The 21,397-nt window shown below is 35.7% G+C and overlaps 1 pseudogene; it reads right to left on the bottom strand.

Moving 5' to 3' along the window:
- Window positions 1-15,678: 15,678 nt before the first annotated feature.
- LOC143638330 (RING finger protein 11 pseudogene) lies at window positions 15,679-16,140 on the bottom strand (annotated as a pseudogene).
- Between the last annotated feature and the right edge of the window lie 5,257 nt (window positions 16,141-21,397).

Below are 21,397 nucleotides of genomic sequence, written 5' to 3'. Positions count from 1 at the left end.
AACTTTAGCTTTTAATACTAATGTAGTATGTTTACTGTAGCATTTTGCAGTACTATAAAAACTTCTCTGTGGCATTTAGTATTAATGTATGCATACTGTGGCTGCAGAATAGGATTGTATAGCTCTCCTGTAGCCATTCATATTAGTATAATATCCATACTACAGCATCTACATTAATATAATAGCTGCTCTGAGGATTTAATATCAATGTAATATTCATACTATAGCAAGTATAACTAATATAATAACTGCCCTGAGGTTTAAATACTATTCCATTATTCATACCCAGCATTTAAAATTGATATAATAACTTCCCTGTGACCTCTAATGTTAATAAAATATCCAAACTATATCCAATGAAAGGCAAGTGACTCACTAGAGATGGAAATTCAACCAAGAGATTTTATTGGGGGGTTGCCTGAAGGGGAAGAAAAGAAGAGGAAGAGAGCAGAAAAGGAGAGGAAGAAAGCAGAAGCGTGAGTCTGCAAGCTTCAGCTTAAGAAGGGTTGCTTTGGTGACGTGGCAGGTGCTGATTGGCACGGTGACTCAGGAACGGGTGGTGATTGGCACAAAACTGATATAATAGATGCCCTGTAGTCTTTTATACTAAATTAATATCCATGCTATAGCATCTTAAGCTAATGTAATATCTGTCCTGTAGCCACTAATGTAATACCCATATGATTGCATCTAAAACTGATATAATAGAAGTAGTTGGACACAATAACTTTATTTTGTTTAGTTATTTTTTTATGTGGTGCAGAGGATCAAACCCAGGGCCTCACACATGCTAGACAAGTGCTCTACTGCTGAGCCACAATCCCAGCCCCTGCCCTGTATCTTTTAATACCAATATGACATCCTTATTATAGCATCTTAAATTGATATGATAGCTACTCTATGGCCTTGAATATGATAGCCATATAATATGATATCTATAATATAGCATTTAAAATGGATATAATATCAGCCCCATGACCTTTAGCCTTAAATTTAATAAAATCTCTATACTATGTCATCTAAAAGTAATATAATAGCTGCCCTGTGGACTTTGATACGATTATGATATCCATACTATAGCATCTAAAGTTAATCTAACTTAACTAAATGCCTATAGCTCTGGCATTTAATAGTAATATGATATCCAAACTATAGTACCTAAAATGACTATAATAGCTTAATACTAATAGGATATACATAGTATAGCATATAGAACTAATATAATAACTGAAGTTTTGGATTTAATACATTGCTTTTGGTACTAGGAATTGAAACTAGGGACATTAACCCTATCCCCAGCCCTTTTTAGATTTTTTTAAAAATTTATTTTGACACAGGGTCTTGATAAATTACTTGGGGACTCACTAAGTGGCTGAGGCTTGTCTTGAATTTATAATCCTGTTGCCTTAGCTTCCTAACTCACTGGGATTACAGGCATGTGCCACTGCCTGGCTGGGCTTTATACGGTGTGTATACTACATCATCTTAAAGTACTGTAGAAGCTGCCTGTGACACTATTGTTAATATTATAACCATACTGTGGCCTTTTTAGGTAATATTATAGCTCTTCTGTGGCCTTTTATATTAATACAATATCCACATATAGCATCTAATGCTAATATACTAGCTGCCGTATGGTCTTTAATAATATCAACACTGTGCCCCCTAAAACTGAAATGATAGTTGCCCTGTGGCCTTTTAATAGTATATGAAATCCATACTACAGTATCTAAAATGAATACAATACCTGCTCTGTGACCTTCAATTCTTTTATTATATCCATACTACAGCATTTAAAACTAATAAAATAGCAACCCTGTGGCTTATAGTTTTAATGTAGTATCCATACTTTATCATTGTAAATAATATAACAGTTGTCCTGTTGTCTTTATTTTATTTATTTATTTTTATGTGGTGCTGAGAGTTGAACCCAGGGCCCTGCACTTGCTAGGCAAGTGCTCTACCACTGAGCCACAACCTTAGCCCCTGCCCTATTGTCTTTAATACTAACATCATATCCATAGTATTTAAAACTTAATACTTATCTTCCCTGTGACCTTTAATATTAATATAATATCTATAGTATAACATCTGAAAGAAATCTAATACATGCCCTGTGGCTTTTAATATTGATATAATATCCATCCTATTGCATCTTAAGATAATATAATAACTGCCTGTGGTTTTAATACTATTATGATATCCATAGAACAGCATGTAAAATTAATATACTAGCTTCCCTTTGGCCTTTAATGTTAATATAATATCCGTGTTCTATCTTCCAAAACTATTAAAATAGCTGCCTTGTAGCCTTTTATAATAAAATGATTTCATTAATTAATAAAAGAAGACAATGGCGTTTCAAGTCAATATAATAATTTCCCCATACCTTTTAATACTAATGCAATATCCATATCAGTATTGAAGGCCATGGAGCAGGAATTATATCACTATGGATCACTATGGATATAATTCCTGCTCCATGGCCTTCAATACTGATATAATATCCATACTAGAGCATCAAAAACTGATAAAGTGGCTGCCCCTGTTTCCTTTAAGACTAATATAGCATTTAAAATTGATATGACAGCTGCTCTGTGGCCTCTAATGTTAATATGATATCCATGATATAGCATCTAAAACTGATATAGGGCCAGGCGTAGTGACACATGTCTGTAATCCCAGTGGCTCAGGAGGCTGAGACAGGAAGATCATGGAAATATAATACAAAGCCAGCTTCATTCAGCAAAAGTGAGAGGTGCTAAACAACTCAGTGAGACCCTGTCTCTAAATAAAATATAAAATAAGGCTGGGATGTGACTCAGTGGTCAGGTTCCCCTAAGTTCAATCCCTGGTAACCAAAATAAATAAATAAATAAATAAATAATAAAATAAAAATAAAACTGATATAGTATCTGCCCTGTGGCCTTCATAGCTAAAATGATATCTATATTGCAGCATCTAAAAGTAATATAATAGCTGCCCTGTTGTGTTTAATACTATTATTATATCTATCCTATAGTATCAAAAACTGATATACCTGCTCTGTGGCCTTTTGTATCATATGTTAAACATAACATTGCATTGAAAACTGATATAATAACTGCTCCGTGGCTTTTGGTTCTAATGTGATATCCATATATAGTATCTAAAACTGGCTTAAGAGCTGTCCTGTGGCCTTTAATACTAATATAGTATTCATACCATAGCACCTGAAAATAATAAAATAACTACATGATGGTGTTTAATGCTAGTATGATATTCATAGTACAGAATATATCACTAATACAATAACTGCCCAATAATTTTAATACCATTATGATACCCAACTATAGCTTCTAAAATTGATATAATAGTTGCTAATAGCTTCCCAGTCACTTTTTTTTAAGTTGTATATGGACTAATGTAATAACTGAAGTTTTGGATTTAATACAATACCTTTATTTGTTTTTATGTGGTGCTAGGATCAATTTCAGTTCCTCACACTTGCAAGGCAAGTGCTCTACCACAGAGCAGCCCCAGCCCCCTTTTTTAAAAAAATTGAAACAGGGTCTCACTAATTTGCTTAGGGCCTCACTAAGTTGCTGAGGCTTGTCTTAAACTTGTGATCAATCTTATGTTCAAAACTAATATAATAGCTGCCCTATGGTGATTATAATTAATATATTATCTATATTATATATTCTAAAGCTAATAAAATAAAACTAATAAAATATGGCCTTTCATATCAATATAATATCCATATTATATAATCTAAAACTAATATAATACTGCTATGTGGACTTTTATATTAATATAATATTCATAATATGTAATATTCATAGTATAGTAGCTGATAATAATATAATAGCTTTCTTCTAATATTTATAATTTATACAATAAAGATATTATAGATTTAAAAATTAATGTAACAGGTGCCCTGTGACCCTCAATTTTAATATAATATCCATACTATGACATCTAAAAGTAATATAAGAGCTTCCCCATGATCTTTAATACTAACATGATATCCACATAATAGCATTGAAAATTGATATTATTAGTGCCCTATGGCTTTTAACATTAATATAACATCTTTAGTAGAGCATCTGATACTGATATAATAGCTGTCCTGTGAACTTTAGTGTCCATATGATATAGATCCTACTGCAACTAAAACTAATTAAATCATTGACTTGTTTCCTTTATTATTAACATATTATCAAAACTGTGGCCTGGAAAACTAATATAATACATTTTCTGTGGCCTTTAACATTAATATGATATCCACAGCATGGCCTCCAGAACCAATGTAATTGCTTCAATGTTGCTTTCATGCTAATGTGATGCCCATAAAATAGCATCTACAACTAATGCAATAGCTGCACTGAGGCCTTGGCATGAATTTGATATTAATACATCTGAAATGAATATAATACTTGGCCTGTGGCAAGTATACTAATACAATATTTATTACATAGTATCTAAAGCTCATATAATAATTAATCCCATGTCCTTTAATATTACTTTGATATCTTGCTAAAACATCTAAAACTAAATAATAGCTGCATTTTTCCTTTTATTTGTACTGTCCATAGTGTAGCATCTGATTCTAATATATTAATATTTATGTAACATTTTTATTAAGAATCTAAAATTAATACAATATCTGTCCTGTTGCTTTTAAAACTAATATGATATTAGTTTCATAAACAGGTATTATAGCATCTAAAACTAATATGTATACTATATCATCTAAAACTGATATAATATTTGTCCAATGGCCTTTAATATTGATATAATATCCATACTAGAGCATAGACAACTAAAGTAGTACTGCCTTGTGGCTTGTTATTATATTCATAGCACAGTATCAAAAACCTGATATTATATCTGCCCTGTGACTTTTAATTCTAATGTAATATCCATTCATAGCATCTAAAATGAATGTAGTAGCTGATCTGTGACCTTATTATTAATGTAATACCCATAGTGAGGCATGTAATACCAATAGTTGTCTTATTGCCTTAATACTAATATTTTATCCACATGTAGCATGTGAAACTAATAAAATAGCTATGCAGTGGAGCTAAAGACCAATCTAATGTCTATAGTGTAGAAAATCTGTTACTAATAGATAAGCTGCCCTCTAGCCTTTAATATTATTATAATGTTTATACTATACTTTCTATAATTTATACAATAGCTGTTCTGTCACTTTTTATGTTACTGGAATATCCATAGTATTACATCTAAAACTAATTTAATATCTTCCCTGGGGCCTTTTGTACTAATATTTTATCCATACCATAGCATCCAAAATTAACATAATAGCTGTACTGTGGACTTCAATATTAATATTATAGCCATTCTTCAATCTCTAACACTAATAAAATAACTGATCTGTGGCCTTTAATATTAGCATAATATCTATATTTTGTCCTCTAAAACTAACATAGTATCTGCCATGTAGCCTTTAATATTAATAGAATATACAAACTATGATATATAAACTTATATAATGGCTGTCCTGTGGCCTTTAATATTAGTGTGACATTCACATGTCATATCCAAAACTAACAAAATATCTGCCCTCTTGTTTTAGTCAGCTTTTTTATTGCTGTGACTAAAAGCACAATTGTAGAAGAGGAAAGGTTCATTTTGAGGCTCACAGTTTCAGAATTCTCAAGCCACAGACAGCTGGACCCATTCCTTGGCACTCAGGATGAGGCAGGACTTCATGGTGGAAGTGTGGTGGAGGGAAGCAGCTCTCATTATGATCACAAATCAGAGAGAGATCTCCATTTGCCAGATACAAATATATCCCCAAAGATGTTTCCAGTGCCCCACCTTCTCCAGCCACACCCCACCTGTCTTCAGTTACCACTCAATTAATCCCATCAGGTGATTAATTCACTGATGTGTTAAGACTCCTATGACCCAATCTCTGAAACTTCTTGCATTGTCTTACACATGAATACCTCACATCCAACCATAGCATTCTGCCCCTGGTCCCCCAAATCTCAAACTTGTCTGAGAATGAAAAACAAGTGCATTCCAAAGAGTCCCCATAGTCTCAACAGTTCCAATATTGCTCAAAGTTCAAGTTCAAAGTCAAGGCGATATTGCATTTTGATCTCCCATAAAATTAAAAGCAATTTACAAGTATTAAATATATAATGGTACAGAGCAAACATTTCCATTAAAAAAATAGGAGGCATAGAAAGAAGGGATAAGAACAAACTAAGACTGAAATCCAGCTGGGAAAACAAGTTCTGTAGTTCTGTAGCTGGCATCTGGAGAACATGGCATCATGATGTTCTCTCCAAAGGACTTGTGTAGATCTTGCCCTGTGGCCTTGTTGTTTGTAGCCAAGTGGCTTTCTGTTGGTTTGTCTCTGCTTGATTCCTGGAGCTTTCCTAGGATGATGTCCCACATTACTGGCATTTCTTAATCTTGGGGGTTTCCACTGCAGCTTTGGCTTCCTTTACACTTTACCTTTATACTTTGCCCTCTCAGGGGCTGCCTGCATGGACTCCAACCCTGCTGCACTTTGCCTTGTCTCCCAGGCCTTCCTTTGGAATCTTGGTGGAAACCTCCAAGACACCCTAACTCCAGCATCCTACATTCCTGCAGAAACAGCACCATGTGGTTGTTGTCAATGTCTGTTGCCATCCCCAGCAGTAAGTGGTAAAGCCTTTAGGAATCCTGACTGCAGCAGCCTCTGAGTGTCTGGTGGTAAGCATGTTGAAAAAACTTCCTAGGCCCCCTTGTGCAAGAAGGATTCTTCACTCAACTCTCCTCAAGAGAACTTTCACTTTTACTCCCTTGAGCCTGAGTTGGGTGTGGTCTTGCCAGCTCCTGGGATGCCCTCAAGCTACCTTTCTTATTGTCTCTGGGCAAAGTCTTTTGCATTTCATTGGTAATGATAAAGTCTTTAAAAATTTAGACCCAGGTTTACTCCCACATTTCAAGTCCATGTTTTTCAAATCTGTTCAGCTTTTTGCTCCTGAATATCACAATAAACTTGGTTAAAAGTCACCAACAATACCCATGCCACTTCCTGAATTCTATGCTACCTAGACATTTCTTCTGCCAGGTTAAGATGTTCATCACTTTTAAAATCAGCTTCACAGAAAGTCTCAGGATATAAGCAAAATGCAGACAACTTCTCAGCCAGAACATAATATTAATGGCCTTTAGTCCATTTACCAATAGTATCCTCCTCTGAGCCCTCTCAAGCCCTGTCTTCACTGTTCTTGGTCTCATTGGCATTCTGGTCTTCTGAGCTCCCACCAGAATTGGTCATTAAGTTCTGCTTACAACAGTCTAAACCATTTTCAGCTTGCACTGTTGAGCATTTCAAAATTCCTTGCACCAATTTCAAAAAAGCTCCAAAAGCTTCTGAATCATATGGTGAGGTTAGTCACAGCAATGACTCCACTTTTTGGTACTAATTTATTTTATTCAGATTTTTCACTGCTCTGACTAAAAGACCCAACCAGCACAATTATAGAGGAAGGAAGGATATTTGGGGGCTCATGGTTTCAGTGGTCTCAGTCCACAGATTGCTGGTTCCATTCTTTGGAGCTCAAGGTGAAAAAGAACTTATGGTGAAAGAGTATGGTAGAGGGAAGCAGCTCTCATGATGATCAGAAAGGTGATAGCTAGCTAGCTCACTAGCTAGATAGATCTCCACTTGCCAGATACAAATATATACCTCAAAGGCTTATCCCCAATGCCCCGTCTCCTCCAGTCACACCCCACCTGCCTCCAGTTATCACTCAATTAATCCAACGAGGTGATTAATTTACTGATTGGGTTAAGGCCCTTATAGCCCAATAATTTCTTCTCTGAACCTTCTTGCATTGTCCACACATGAATTTTGGGAGACACCTCACTTCCAAACCATAACACCTGTGGTGATTATAATTAATATATTATCCTATTATAGATTCTAAAACTAATATAAGGGCTGCCCTATGGCCTTTAATACTAACATTATTTCTATTCTATATAGTCTAATGTAAGAGCTACCCTGTGACCTTTAATAATAATATAATATCCATACTATATTGTTCATATTATAGCTTCTAAAACTAATACAATTTCTGCCCTATGGCCTTTAATACTAATATGATCTCCATACTATACAGTCTAAAACTAATATAATAGCTGCCCTGTGACATTGAATACTAATATGATATCTGTATGATAGCACCTAAAAGTAATAAAATTAATAAAATGTGACTAGTTCCTCTTATCTAATGATATCCATATAAATATAACAAAGTGACTCTCCTGTGGTCTTTAATAATAATGTAATATTCATACTATAGCATCTAAAACAGAAGAGCTGTTCTATGGTCTTTAATACTAATATAATATGCAATCTAAAGATAATAGAATAATTATATTTTGGCCTATAGTATTCTAAGTATATTCATAGCACAGCCTCTAAAACTAATATAATAACTGCCTTGTGGCTTTTAATGCTAATATTATGTGCATACTATTGCATGTAAAGCTAATATAATAGCTGCACTATAGTCTTCATTATCAATGTAATATCAATACTATAGCATATTAAACTAATATAGTAGCTGCCCTGTGGCATTATTATTAATGTGATAGCTCTACTGTAGCATCTAAATCTAACATAATGGCTGATTTGTGAACTTTAATATTAAAAAACTATCAATAATACAGCACTTAAATAAATATAATAGCTGCCCTTCAGCCTTGAATGTTGATGTAATATCCATGCTATAGCATCATATACTAATATATTAGCTTTCTATAATCTTTTATACTAATGATATTCAACATATAATATCTAAAATATAATAGCTGCCATGTGGTTTAAAAATGTTATAGTATCAATAATATAGAATCTAAAATTTGTATAATAGCTGCCATGTGGCCGGTATACTTGTATGATATCCATACTATATCATCTGATACTAAAGTAATAGCTGCCTTGTAGTCTTTTACAGTAATATTATATTCATACAATAGCCTCTCAATCTAACAGAAGAGCTATCCTGTGGCCTTTAATACCAATGTAATATAATACTGTCTTATGTAATCTAACTTAAAAACAATAATCTAATATATAATCCCTGTGTCCTTTAATATTAAAATAATATCCATAATTAGCATCTTAAACTAACATATGTCCTTGTGCTTCTAATACTAACACAATGTCAATACTACAGCACCTAATACTAATATAATAGATGACCTGTGTTCTTTAATATTACTGTGATATCCATATTATAGACTTTAAAACTGATACACTAGCTGCCCTGTGATCTTTAATATTGATGTACTATTACACTATAGAATTCTGTACTAATATATTAGCTGCCAATGGTTTTTTTTTATAAGTAACAGAGTACTTTAATATTTAAACTGATAGCAGACTTTTTTTTTAAAGAGAGAGAAGTAGAGAGGTAGAGAGAGAGAATTTTAATATTTATTTTTTAGTTATCGGCAGGCACAACATCTTTGTTTGTATGTGGTGCTGAGGATTGAACCCGGGCCGCACGCATTCCAGGAGAGCGTGCTACCACTTGAGCCACATCCCCTGCCCTGCCAATGATTTTTTATAATAATATATTCATTCTATCACATCTCAAGCTAATAACAGATCCCTGCACTTCTTAATATTAATGTAATAATCATATGGTACCATATCTAACTAATATAATAGGTGCCTTGTGACCTTAAAAATTAATATCATAATAATATAATATTGATGTTATATTAATACATGTCCTGTGCCCTTAGTAATAATCACATATTATCTGACACTAGTATACTAGATACCTTATGCCCTTTAATGCTAATATGCTATCCATAATGTAGTATCTAAACCTAATCTAATAGCTGTCTGGGTTCTTTAATATTAATATAATAAACATATTGTACCTTTAGTTTTGAATATATAATAGATGCTCTGTGTCCTTTAATACTAAGATAGTATCTACATGATAGCATCTAAAATAACAGCTGTCTTTTGGCCTTCATATCAATATAATATTCATAATATAGAACCTAAAACTAATATAATGGCTTTCTTATGGCCTTTAATACTTGTATCCATACAGTGGCATCTGAAAGTGATGTAACAGCTTCTCTGTGGCCTTCAATACTAATGATATGCATAGTGCAGTATCCAAAACTAATATAATAGCTGCCTTTACTGGCCTTTACCACTAAAATAATATATGTATAGCATTTAAAACTAATATGATCATTACCATGTGGACTTTGATACTAATATAACATTCATAATATACTATTTGAAATAAATATAATAGCTGTGCTTTGGCCTTTAATATAATATTTGTACTGTAGCATCTAAACCTCATATAATAGCTGCCCTGAGTCTTTAATACTATTATGAAATTCATAAGGAAGCATTTAATATTAATATAATAGTTGCCCCGACCAGGACAAACCAAGAAAGGCAAAAGTAGACTGGCTGCCCGCACCCAGCCCTCCCTCGCTGGAGTACAATCAGAGGCGCCAGGGAGACTAGTCAAAGCAGGAGCTCATTTAATGAGAAAACACACAGCTAATATAATGTACAGGAGCCAATCAGGTTAAAGGTCAGCAGGGTGGGGAGAGTTCACATGTACACCCATCCTACAGGCCGTAATGGGAGACATGAGCTGTCCACGAGGGCAGAAGGGTTCTGAGCCTATCCTAGAGGTCCTCTGATTTTTCATCACTACCCACAGCACTGCCTCCTGGTTGATCGCCAGGTGCTGTCTTAACCGCATGTGGCCCCAAGACCGGGAAGCGGGTAGCAAGTTAGGTTTTCCTTTTTTCTGATGCAGCATGCCCCACATGTTACATCATGCCCTACAATGAGATCCACATTTTAGCATCCAAAACAGATATTGTAGTAGGGACAAATGAGGCAAGGCACTGAAGATAGCAGGAAACAGTTTTATTTGGCTGCAGCCAGGTTCAGAGGGTACAGCCTTTGTTGTAATCAATCAATCCCCTGAACCCTGAATACAGGTAATTTCAGAGTTTTATACCCAGAATGTAAGAGGAGGGGCTTAGAAGTTCACAGTCTGCAGAAGTTTACACAAAAGCAGCTTTTTCTTTCACTGTTTTGGGCAAGTTAATACTTCAAGGACAACACCTGAGAAAGGGAGAGCTTTTTCTCTCCTTTCTTTCTTCCCCTGCCAGCTGTTACCATGGAGCCCAATTGGTATCTTCTCTTATCTTAAAAAATGTATACATCTCTGTGAAGCCTAGCTCAAGGCCAGAAGCCTCATTAGCACATTTCTACAAACTACTATACTGGATACATTTGTGAAAAATTATTAAGGGGGTGCCCAGCACTTGGAGTGCTGGTATCTTCTTGGCCAGTGGCCAAGGAAAACAGAGCAACAGGAAAATAGAAAATTTATCCATATTGAACTTTTTCTCAGAGGCTCTTTGGCTGAAAATCCCAAAATCAGCCATGGTGAGAATTCCTGGAGAAGCCCAGTTAAGACTTTTTCTGTGGAGAGAGAGGGTGCCACTTCAATATAATAGTTGCTCTCTGGCCTTTCATATTAATATGATGTCCCTATTGAGTCTTCTAAAACTCATTAGTTAGCTTTCCTATGTCTTTTGTTACTAATATAATTTCCATCCTATAGAATCTCAAACTAAAAAAATAGTTGCCTTATGATAACTATTGCCTTATATTATATTAATATAATATCTAAAATTGATAAAATTCTGCCCTCTGGCCTTAAAAACTGATATCATATAGAAACTATAGATGCTAACACTATTATAAGAGTTGCCTTGTGGTCTCTAAAACCAAATTATGTCCACACTATAACATCTATAACTAAAATAATATCTGTCATATGTCCTTTAATACTATGGAAATATCCATGCTCTAGCATCCTAAAGTAATAGCTTCCCTGTGGTTTTCAACACTAATAAATATAATATCCATACTATTTTATCTAAAGCTAATATATATATCACATCTAATATATATATCACATCTAATATATATATCACATCTAATATATATATATATATATGTATAAATCACATCTAAACTAATAAAATAGCCATGTTGTGGCCTTTATAGTACTAAAATATTCATAATGTAGCATCTAAAATAAATATAATAGCTGCCTTTTGACCTTTTATAATAATTAATATCCATATTATAGCATCCTAAGCTAATATAATATATATCCTGTGGCCTTAACACTAGTGTACTATTCACATATTAATATCTAAAACTGATAAAATAACATCCCTTTGGTCTGTAACATCAATGTAATATTCATACTTTGCTATCTCAAGGTAATGTAATAGCTGACATGTGGCCTCTCATATTTATATTATATCCATAGAATAGCATAAAAACTAATATAATAACTGACATCTGGCCTTTGAGTTAATGTAATATTAATAAAATAACATCTTAAATTAATATAATAGGTAAACTTTGGTTCTTAATACAAATAGATATAACATGTATGCTACAAAATCTCATACTAAAACTTTAACTGCCCGTTGGCCTTTAGTTTTAATATAATATCCATAGTATAGCACTTGAAACAATTTCATAACTGTTCTATGGACTTTGATAGTAATATAATATTTGTGCTTTGGCATTGTAAACCAACATAATAGCTGCATTATGACCTATAATGTTAGTGTAATATCTATATTAAATGCTTTTAAAGCTGGTATAATAGCTACCCTGTGGCCCTTAACACTGATAAGATATCTAAACTATAGTATCTAAAATTAATGTAATAGCTGTGCTATGGCCCTGAATACTAATGTGATATACATACTATAGCATCTAAAACTAATATAATAGGGGGGGATAGGGAGGGCAGCAGAATACAACAGACACTAGTATTGCTGAATGTATATACGTGGATGTATAACCAATGTAATCCTGCAATCTGTACACATGGAAAAATAAGAATTCATACCCCATTTGAATCAAATTTATGATATGTAAAGATCATTGAATTATCTTGAGCCACAAATAAAAAAAAAGAAAAAAACCCTAATATAATAGCTGCCCTGTGTTTAATACTAATATGATATGTATATTATAGTCTCTAAAACCAATGTAATAGATGTATTGTGACTTTTAATATTAATATATTATCCGTTCTATGACCTGTATATATTTCTATGACCAATATAATAATTTCCTGGTCAATTTTCCTATTTATTTATTGTCCATATTATAGCATCTAAAACAGATAAATAGATGCCCTGTGGTATTTAATATGAACATTATATCCATATTATAGTACTTTAATATAATATCTGCTTTATGGCTAATAACTAATATGATATTCCTATAATCTTATCTAAAATTTATATATATATATATATATATATATATATATATATATATATATATATATTTTTTTTTTTTTTTTTTTTTTTTCCTCCAAATTTACTTTATATAATCAGATGGATATAAATTAATGAACAAAAATTTAAGCAAGATACATTAACAATTTAACAGAACCCGATAATCTAATTTCTTGCAATTTTTCTCAAATTCATTTGAGTGTTTCCATCATGGTGCTCATAAGAAAATCAAACAACATATGGCTACTACAGTTGAATGTCAAATTAAGTACTTATGACATACTAAATTCTTCTATAATACAATTATGAAGAATCTTTAATGTTGCAGTCTGGCTGGGCACAATTCAGGAGCTACTTGTCAAAAGAAACTAACTTTATTTTTAGAACCACACACGCCAAACAAAACAGCTCCTCAGGAAAAAACCCTCAGAGCCCAACTGCCACCACTGGCTTCCCACAAGCCACACTCTCCCACCCAGCCTCTTCCTCCCACAATCCTCCTGCTCTTGAGGCCAATTGGCTGGGTCGCATGGGCGGAGCCAAAAAAGTCCCCCAGTGAGCAGCTCCGTGGTCTGAAAGGGCAGGGAAACAGCCCAATGAGCATCACCGCAGAGGAGCCAATCAGCTAGATGTTGCTAGATGTTGCTGGGGCCGCTGTGAGCCAATCATCAGCTGGCAGTCTGAAAGTTTGCTGGAGTCTGAAAGGGCAGGGAAACAGCTCAATGAGCATCTCCACAGAGGAGCCAATCAGCTAGGTGTTGCTGGGGCCGCTGTGAGCCAATCATCAGCTGGCAGTCTGAAAGTTTGCTGGAGCCCCTTCGGCTGTGGCTCTCAACACTTTAAGGAACTTATGTTTTGTATGTAGAAAAGTGTTAGAGTCAAACATTCAACTCAACAAAAATAAGAAACATTTCTGATTCCTCTGTTAGGTGTAGACTGCTTCTCCTTTTGCTAATGAATGTTTTTTAGCTGTAATATCACTGAGCTGAACAAATAAATCACCTTGAGTACATAAGGAAAAATAAACACATGCTAAATGGATAAACCTTACTACTACATCTTTACTAGACCATCTCTACCTCTAACACTTCAAAAGCTTAGAGATTTAGAGTATTCTTACATTAACTGCAAGAAAAATTAAAGGAGAAATTCCTTTTTTGAGATCATAACTATGAAGTCATGTGGTTATAAAATTCTGCATTTGTGTGCAAAACATGAATCACATTTACCTTTATTCTCCCTACTTAATCTTGTCAATCACCTAGCAGGACTTAACAGATACCTTTCAAAGAAACAGAGACTGAGATGTGTTTATATAACTTCAATAACCTCATCACTATAGTAATGAGAGATGCAGTATCCTTTTGCTATGGTTCAAGACAACAGGGAAGGAGAGATCACAAGAAAGAGAAATCAAAATTATTACAACTGAGAAACTACTTCTCATTAAGTTTTACCATGGTGCCACCTTCATTTTTACATAAGCATGGTGGCATAATTCAAGCTCAATAAATCAGAAATCTTAATATTTAAAATTTATCTTGACTTTCATTTATCACCATATTAACAACCAAAAGAATTAGATAAAACACATAGGAAAGGGTAATATTAAACCCACCATGCTGAGTTGATTTATTGACACATTAACTCATTTTTATATAGAAAAGGGATAGTGCATCTCAGTTCGCTTACAAGCTAGGAGATCACTTAAAATTCTGTATTTCCTAACTGCAAACAGAATATAGAACTGGTTTTCAAGCATAGAGCCAGCCCCAACAATGATACACTATTTAAAAAGACCTAAGGCAATGAATTCCATTTCCAATGGAAAAAAAGAACTGTGCAAACAAGCTTAAAACTACTTTTATTTTGGTGCCAGTGTTATAAAATGTAGCTTTTAATAAAACCTTGACCCAAATGCCATTAACTTCAGAACAAAATTTGGTGGAGAGAAGAAAGTTATTTCATTTAGGAAAAATAACCACTATCGTTTTTCCTAATCTTCAACACACACAATTTAAACATATACAGTTGCTTTAACACTTTACACAATTCCTATGTACTGGAGCAATAACAAGGTCTAAATACAAATATATTCTTAAACACTGGGTCAAGGCTTTACATAAAAATACCATCCTACTTCCCCTCCTAAGTTTCTAAAATATCACATACTTTCCTCAACATCTGCAGCCATCCAGGAATTTTTAGGGAACTTTTTGTGCATGATCTTAATTCCTAATCCCTGGCTCTTTGGGCTCAGTGATGAAAGATCAAAACCACCAAAAATGATGGTTCACTTGAAGTCAGACGAGAGACCCTGGCTCAATTAGCCTCATAGGATGAGAGCAGTGCTGCATCAACTGGCTCCATGCAGGAGGGGGACCTGAAGGATCTCATCAACCAGTCATCTATATAGTCCAGGTGATAGATGTTATTGCACGGCAGAAATCAAATTGGGTCCCCATAAACAAAGTCCATCATACAGATCACACACTCCCGGATCTTTTTTTTGGATCCATCTCTTCCAGGGGCATAAACTCCTTTAGGCAGATGCTGTATAAGGCCTATTCTTTGAACTATCCTAATTTGTTCCTCTTCAGTCAGCTGAGTTGCTAGCCGAGTCTGGCTAGGTGTTGGATGATAAACTGGAACTGGAACTTGTTCCTGATTTGTTGGTGGCGGCTCCTGATATAGCTCCTTCCCCTTGCCAAAGCTAGCCCGGTCGGACTGAGACTCGTGAAGCAGGGAGATGTCATCCAAAGTGGGGTTGAGGCAGTTTCCCATCTTCCAGGGCTGGGGCGTGTGATCGCTACACCGTTCTGAAGGTCTTCTCCTAAAGTTAATATATTAATTGCCCTCTTGACTTTAATACTAATGTGATATTCATACTCAAGCAACTAAAAGTGGTATAATTGTTTACCTGTGGCCTTTAATACTAATATGTTATCTATATTAGAACATCTAAAATTGATAAAATGGCTGTGATACCAGTGACGAGTTCTGCTTCTTCACATGTTGAAGTATAACATTAGAGAAGTACACTGAGGCAAGCATATAAAATAGGGTTTATTTAAAAAGGGGTAACAAACTTCTCCTAGGAGGGAGAAAGGGGCCATAACTGGTATCCTGGAATCCCAAGAGCCTTTCAATATGTCTTAGGCTTCCTTTGTTCTTTTGCTGTTTTCCCTTTATCTCTTTCCTTCTTGCATATATGACTAGGCCCAGGAGATGCTCAGTGGGATGGCCAAAAGGTGAGAAGCAGATGGGCTGGAGGGGCCAAAGTGGAGCATCTGGGCAGGAAGGGGGCCCAGGGTGAATTAACTAGCAACTTTTACAACTCCTCTAGGGAGGGACAATTCCTGGGCAGGTTACCTTAGCAACAGGTTGGAGCAGGGGCAGATTATCTTGATAAGGGTGGAGGAAGGGCTCTGAAGGCATTAGCATTTCAATCCCTCTCCAACATCCTGGACTAACTGTAATTGGCCTCCTTGATCTGATCTGACTCAATATACCTATCTTTACTGACTGCCTTCAGCTGCACTTTGACCTTTGATATGAATATGATATCCATATTATAGCATTCAAAACTAATATAATAATTATCCTGTGACATTTATAATTAATATATCATTATTATAGATTTAAAACTAATATAATAGGTTTTCTGTGGCATTTAATTTTAATAAAATATTTATGCTATAGCATCCTATAGTAATATTATAGCTGCTCTGTGACATTTAAGATTAACATAATATCAGCATTATAGATTTAAAAACTAACATAATAGGTACTCTTTGACCTTTGATTTTATTTTTAAGGAAGTATTTTTTAAATACCTTTATTCTATTTATTCATTTGTATGTGGTGCTGAGGATCAAACCCAGGGCCTCACGTGTGCTAGGCAAGCACTCTACCGCTGAGCTATTGCCCCAGCCCCTGACCTTTAATTTTAATATAATATTCATACTATAGCATCTAAAAGTAATATAATAGCTGACCTTTAATATTAACATGAAATCTGTACAGCAGCATTGAAAATCAATATATTAGTGTCCTTCATCTTTTACTGTTAATATAACATCATTAATACAGTATCTAATACAGATATACTACTGCCCTGTGTCCTTAAATGTTAATATCATATAGATATTATAGCAACTAAAATTAATACAATAACTTCCCTGTTTCCTTCATTATTAATAATATCAATAGTGTAGCTTGGAAAAATAATACATATCCTGTGGCCTTTAACATTAATGTAATCCCTCCTTCTTTGTCTTAGATATGGTAAAGCTGACCCTTGAGTGGGATTTGGCCTCCATAGAAAGGGTGTCTGTGCAATTATCAGAGGCCCTGCATGAAAGCAGGAGGTCCCTCCTTAGTCCCTGTACTCAACCCCTGTGGGGAGAGGTATCCATTCTTAGTGTCCTAACAACCAGTCCCTTCATTCCCATCTCTCCTTCTGTCTTTGTTCAGTCTTCCTGAGAAGAGGGGTTTGGCCCCCAGTCAAATTACTCTCACTCCTTAAAGGGTCAGTGTGGGCCCAGTGGACACAGTGAGATTTCTTGACCCAAGTGGAGCATCCTCTTCTATGCCTTCCTGAGGGACCCTTCCTGTTGAGATTAACAAGGACATCTTGGCTGTTCCAAACTGTGGATGGCTGATAGGGGACTGGAGGAGATGCAAGGGGGTGGTTTGTGCATCCCTGGGCTTTCTGGACTCTAGGACTTTGAAAACATAAAAAGTAGAGGTCAAGGATTCAAACCATAGCACCATTCTTTCAGATCATGGCATGTAATGGTGGGGTCTATTTCAGCTTAAATGTTCAAACTTATTTTGTAGAATAACTAGAACAGTTAATTTCATAGGTTATGCCTCCAGACTAGGCAGTGGCCCAGCTCTTTATGCAATACCAAACAAATAACATCATCCTGCTCAGAATGCAGCTGCTGCCTGTGGAAAGAAACAAGCATAAGTTGTGTTGGGGGAATTAAGGTGCAGCACAAGGTCCTCCAAGCTGATCAGAGGTGGGTCCTAGGAGCTGCCTTCAGGTTCTTCCTGGTAGGTGGGTTCTATGGGGCTACTACAGTTGCCTCTATGTCTGGCTATTCTTCCCCAGGAGGTACCTATGGGTAAAGATTCAGACCCGGGTCTTTGTCCCTGCATTTCTCCCGAGTTTACCATCTATATCTATAGGTATTTTCATATAGAACCCACTTTGCCCCACTGTGGAGCACAGGGTAAGGGAAGGTCAGGTGGTCTAGGTGCAGACAAGAGCAGAGGCCTGGGGATGTTCAGAGACCCCAGAGCCTCCATAACATAAATGATCTGCAGTTCTGTTATTCACTCACCTATGGGAGCACATCCTGATTCCTTGAGTACTTGGCCACTGTGAGCAGAACTGCTGCGTGTAACTGCATGCTGCATTTAGACATACATCTTCAGACTTATGTTTGTGAGACAGTTGTGTCAATTGTTAAGATCATGAATTTTGAGCCCTGGAAAACTGCGAAGCTCTTTCTTTTTTTTTTCAATAATTATTTTTAATACTTTTTAGTTGATGTAAATTTATTTTTTATTTATTTATATGTAGTGCTAAGGATCGAACCCAGTGCCTCACACATTAGGCAAGTACTCTGCCACTGAGCCAAAACCCCAGCCCAGCCAAGCTCTTTCTTAAGCAGTGAACTACTGTACTCTCCACAGCAATGCATGTGAATTCCTATTTTTCCACACAATTGACATTGCATCATGAAGATTTTATCCATTGATAGGCACTTGGTGCCATCTCAGTGTCTTAGTTACCTTGGCTCATGACAAGTGGTGCTCACATAATTTCCTATGCTGCTTTGCCATCTGCATATCTATTCTGGTGAGATGTCTCCAGATCTTCATCCACTTTTAAATGGAGTGCTTCTTATTAATAAGTTTCTTACTCTATTTCAGATACAAGTCTTTTTAAGGTATGTGCTTTCCAAATATTTCTCCAAGTCTGTGGCTTGTCTTTTTATTTACTACGTATAAATTTTTCATGGAGTAAACGTCTTTATAAGGTTTACCAATTGTATTTCTGGATTTGTTTTGAAGCTGTATCTAAAAACTCATCATGAAACATGGTCAGGCATGTTTTCTTCTAGAAGTTTTACACTTTAAATAGGAGTCTATGGACTGCTTGGGTAAGTTCTGTGTAATTTGTAGCTTACGCTTGTCCATTTCCTCATATTGTATCCAATTATCTCATCACCATCTTTGGAGCAGAAATTTCTTTCTCCATCAAAGGCCTTTGTTCCTTTAACAAAATGCAACAAATACAATTACACCTGATGTTTGAATTTTGATACATCATCTTCTCAACATATTTCAAATTCTTTAATACTGTGAGGAAAATGAGTTTATGTACATGGTTTGTGCTATCTATTAATTTCCATTTGTCTCTGTGTATTCCTTCACAGCAAAACATTTTCTTCAGTGCTTCAGCTTCATGACTTGTTTTGGAATCCAGGTACTGAGTTCTTCAGGCTTGTCCTCTTGCAGTCAGTGTCATCTCTTCTAGGCTTAGAGAGTCTTCTAGGGATTGGGTATTGCACTGAATGTGCAGGTCAAGTTTGGGAGAATTCCATCTTAACTGCATTGAGTCTAACAGTCTTGACCAAGGACTATCTGTGCACTTATTTATGCATAATTTTATTCTTTCTATTGTGTTTTAAGTTTTTATGGAAGTATAATTGTACTTTAAGACATGTTTAAGGGACTGGGGTTGTGGTTCAGCAGTAGAGCACTTGCCTCACACATGTGAGGCCCTGGGTTTGATTCTCACCACCATATATAAATAAGGAAATAAAATAAAGGTATTGTGTCCATCTGAAACTAAAAAAAATACATATTTAAGAACTTCAGTTTTGGAGGATGCTATTATAAATGGAAATGCCTTATTTTTATTGTAGTTTTCAAAGTCTATTGTTTCCTAAGTATTATTGCTGGTACATAGGAAATCAAAGAACCTTTGTCTATTGGCATTACACTTTGCTTCTTGCTATCTCCATCCATTCTTTTTTTTTTTAATATTTATTTTTTAGTTTTCGGCGGGCACAACATCTTTGTTGGTATGTGGTGCTGAGGATCGAACCCGGGCCACATGCATGCCAGGCGAGCACGCTACCGCTTGAGCCACATCCCCAGCCCCTCCATCCATTCTAATCAAGGCATGGGATTGTGAGCTGTATTTCTGCTTGATTTCTAAAATCATGATCTAGAATAATCCAAACAATGATTTCCAGAGCTTCACTAGAATTGCCACAAGGGGGCTCAGGGTCACCACTGAATGGTGAGTGATGAGTATCTTGCACTCCCTACAGTGATAAACAGGAAGCATCTGGAGCCACTTTTCCTGACCCCTTGAAGCTCCCTCTTGCCAGGATTGTGGATAATGTAGTCCCAGGATTAGAACTGTGGATAATGTAGTCCCATGGTTTGCTTACTCACTGTAGGGGACCCAGGAGCCTCCATCCCCTTAGGATTGTCAATAGTGCAGTCCCATGATTTGCTCCATACTTTTGCCTGCAGTTACATGGAAACTGCTGTCCCAGCACCCTGAGGATTCTGAGCACTGTTAGGGAGAGGGTTAGTGCAAAGCCTAGGGTTAAGGTTAGCAGTTTGCCTGCTGTCTGCTGGGGTTCCTAGAAGTTTCAGCCACTTAGAATTGTGGGTAATGTAGTCCTGTGTTTTGCCTGCTCACTAACAGAGACGCTGGAGATGTCTGCTTCTTGGTATTATGGGTAATACTGCTTCAGTTCTGAGTTTTGCCTACTCACATTTTCTGAGAGTCTCATGGAAGCTGAAAGTCTTATGCTCACCCTGGTAACCTGAGGATTTGTTATGCCAGATTCGTGGGACCCCAATAGACCTCCAGGAGCTGAATCCGATGCAAACACACAACAGTCTTTATTGCAAGCTTGAGCCTGGACTCACAACCGTTTCTGACACAGTGTTTCCAGGGAGTGAGTCCTGGTCCTTTTTCCAGTGAGATTTTATAGGTTTTGGG

This window comes from Callospermophilus lateralis, chromosome 19 (assembly GCF_048772815.1).
Source record: "Callospermophilus lateralis isolate mCalLat2 chromosome 19, mCalLat2.hap1, whole genome shotgun sequence".
Classification (NCBI taxonomy): domain Eukaryota; kingdom Metazoa; phylum Chordata; class Mammalia; order Rodentia; family Sciuridae; genus Callospermophilus; species Callospermophilus lateralis.
Note: the sequence above shows the minus strand (reverse complement) of the source record. Positions and strands in the feature narration are given on the sequence as shown.